The sequence below is a fragment of the Anas platyrhynchos genome, chromosome 3 (assembly GCF_047663525.1).
Source record: "Anas platyrhynchos isolate ZD024472 breed Pekin duck chromosome 3, IASCAAS_PekinDuck_T2T, whole genome shotgun sequence".
Classification (NCBI taxonomy): domain Eukaryota; kingdom Metazoa; phylum Chordata; class Aves; order Anseriformes; family Anatidae; genus Anas; species Anas platyrhynchos.
Window position 1 is genome coordinate 31,791,144 of NC_092589.1, and position 3,607 is coordinate 31,794,750.

Sequence of the window (3,607 nt, forward strand, 5' to 3'; positions counted from 1 at the left end):
ATTAATGAATGGATGCGGGCTCACTGCAGGTACTTCTATCATCCCTACATCCTTAGTGGGATTGCAGGCTTCCCGCTAGGGTGCCATGACTCACAGTCTGAAGGAGCTGAAGTCTGCACTGCCTCTGCAGGAGGCCGCTGGCACCCAGCAGAAAGGCCTGGTGGTGGAATTGTTCCAGACACTGCATCAGTTCAGCTCTGAGTCTGTTCTCTTCTGAATATGCAAAGGAACTCATCTAATGTGCCTTTGAAATCTGTGTCCTTTTCTTTTACTTTTCAAACGTGCAGCTCTGAAAGACAGGGTTCTATCTATACCTCAGGCCTTCACAGCACTCTGGCATTGAACAGGCACTTGTAACTTGTGGTAGCATAAGCCAGAACCAGGCCTGAATATCTTCCTTTACTCTTTTAAGTGTTACCGTTAGACATTTCTTGATGCCTGACTTTGGTACCACAGAGCCCAAACCTGCCACCTCTGTAGAAAACCACACAAGCAGCTCATTAGCCATCAATGCCTTTATTCACAGTGTATGGTACAGCTCATGAGGAACGTATCTGGCAGGCTCTGGCCCTGAATTAATGTCAGATGTTTGTGTTTCCTAGATCACATTACTCCTGCAGGGATAGCAGTGTTTGGGTTTGAGAGGAGAAGTCCCTAGAAAGCCAGCTCTGAGACATGAGGCCTATTCAGGAGGACCCCAGAGGTGGCAGATGAGAGGATACGAGGCTTCCAGGACTACGCTCAGATTTAAATGATTATGGTGATTTGCATTAAAAACTTTTTTAATTAAACAACTGATTCAAATGCAAGCAGGCAATCTCTCTGCTGTCAGCAGGTGATCCTGAGGTTCAATGGGTGACATGTGTTAGCCTTTGTCCTTATTAGAATATCTCAAGATACATCTCAGTGCACCAGTTGGACATCTTATATATCTTCAGAATATTTTGCAATACTATAATAACCCTGTGTCCCAAGAATATGCAGCAGGCTGTATCTTATTTGTGCTACATTGGTATCTAATGGCCTATTTTGCCAAGTACTATAAAACACATAAAATAGGAATTAATCCTGGCCCTCAAGACCATTTCCAGGGACAAGCAATAAAACAACCCAAAAAGTGGTGAATAACTTGCTGAAGTTCCTCAGTGAATCAATGACAATGTCAAGAGTACAAACAGATATCTTGAGTGCAAGCCATTAGAGCACTCTACCTATCTGTGAGGGTCCCTTGGTATTTGTGATTCCAGGACACATCACGGCTTGATATTTCTGCAGAAACATGCAGAACTTCTGGCCAAGCCTAAGAAGCTTCGTGTTCTGGGAGAGTAATGGGAGCAGAAGTGCAGCTCCCAGATGAGCGCTTTTCTTAAAGACAATAGTTCAAGGGCCAAAACTGGGGGCTCTGCCTTTTGAGTAAATGTATTGTGTAAAATATGCTCTTTAAAACAATAGCAACAAAAGCTCTGTGTTGCCTGGAGCCAGTTTTCTATTGTCTTTGGTGACCCCTCATCTGAAGCATGGACGGAAACCAGGCAAAGCCTGGAGTGTGTGTGGCACAGGGAGATGGGAATAAGAAATGGCAAGTGCAATTGTTCTCCTCTTTGCCTCCCCGTGAACAGTGTTTCAACTCTGTTTTCAGTTGTCAGAAGAGATTAGATATCTAAATTACGGTATCAATAAGTGGTCTGTCTGATCACTTGGGTGCAGAAAATGTGTTTCACAGAGGAAACTGTCAGATGTGTGGGGAAGCCACTTGTGTATTACCAGAGCGGTATCGTGCATGTTTGCAGAAAGTCAGATTCTGAAGACAGCATTTGAACAATACAAAAATAATTAAATTAACAAGAGTCCTAGGAACAAAGGATTCGTTTTCCCAGCAGTCTGCCAGCACGGACAAAGGCTGGGCGATTGGCTCTGCGTACGACAGGTCTGCAACACTCAAGAGCTGTCCTCGGGAAGGCCCTCTCCAGGGGAGCTGCACTGAAACGGAGTTGTTCCTCAAAGAGAAATGAAAACTTCCATATGAATGATGGGAGGAAACCAAACAGAAAAATATTATTGCAAAAGGGGGAGGGAAGGAATGAGCTATTATTGTAAATGCTTACCAGCAGAGGACACTTGTGTTAGCTTTTGGCAGAACAAAAGGGCATTGCAAAGAAAGTCAGAAAAGTGCTGGTTTTCAAAATACTTTATAGTCAACTCTGTAATCATAATATGTGCACATAACCTCCAGAGGCTTGAGCAGGGGAATATGAAAATGTCCACAATGTTTTTCTCCTGGAGACGAGCTGAATGTATTTCTCCTTATAAAAAATATGGGATGAAAGAAATGTATGGGGAGCATCATGCCCCCCACCAGCCCCACTGGGGAGCTAGCTCCATGTGGGGACAGCCCGTCCCTCCTCTCTATCACTACTAACATCAACCATTGCTTGTGGGTGGTTTAAAGCACACATGCATCACTTCTGATCTCCAAAAATGCCATGGAGTGATGGGCTGATAGGGCCCCAGCCTGCAGATGGCCACTGGTGGGCCAGCTCCCATTGTGGAGCATTGCCAGTTCTCCCACCCCAGTGGGTGTCTGGGCCTGGGGACAGCAGTGCAGGTAGCAATGATCCAACTGGAAATATTGTGGAAATATTTAAATCCTGTTGAGAAAATGGCCCTTTTATTGACCTTCCTTAGGTATGAATGGGACAAGCTCGTGTAGGTAGAGTAGCAAGATGAAGTTAAACCTAGGCTGAATGTTGGACCAGGGTGACAGGAACCCAGCAGGGTGTGGGTAAAGACATTTCAAAGTGATAGAGCAGAGCAAGAGATAATAAATTCAGGGAATAATCCTGTTCTAAGAGGAGGGGTAGGTAAGAGGGATGAAGGAGTCTGCATAAAACACTGTTCTGGTGCAAAAAGTGAGGCAAAGCTTGATCACTACTCAATCTCCAAACTCAAAAATAGATGGAGGAGACAGCAGTTAGGGAACGGGCACCCATGGCCCTTTTGCTCTCTCACCACTTTGAGGCGTAGGGGAAAGAGAAAATGCAGGGAGGAGCCATCCAGACATCAAAGCTGGCACAAGAGCCTCAAGGCTACAGTCCCCTTCCCCATGCGTTTCCACACAGCAGATTTAAATAAGGAAACAAAAGGAAAATAAGTTTGTGGTGCTGATGTGAAATCCATAGCCACAACAGTTCTGCTTGTGCGTTACTTCATCCTGCCCTCACCTTTGCCTGCACAGCTCTGTCTCACAGGCGTGAGGAGCATCTGTCTCTGCTGTGTGCTGTACAGGGATCAGTGCAGTGGGGCCCAGCCTCTGCTGGCCCCTGATCCACAGTAATCACAGAACCACAGAATGATTTAGGTTGGCAGGGACCTTAAAGATCACCTGGTTCCATCCCCCTGCCATGGGCAGGGACACCTCCCACCACACCAGGCTGCCCAAAGCCCCATCCAGCCTGGCCTTGAGCACCTCCAGGGATGGGGCAATGAGGACAATACTAGCAAAGCAGCGAGGATTTGCCCAGAAGAAGGGACCCAATGTGGGCAGGAATGTGTAAGCAATGTCAGAGACTTGTTTCTGTAAACAATAAATCACAGACTAGCACAGCTC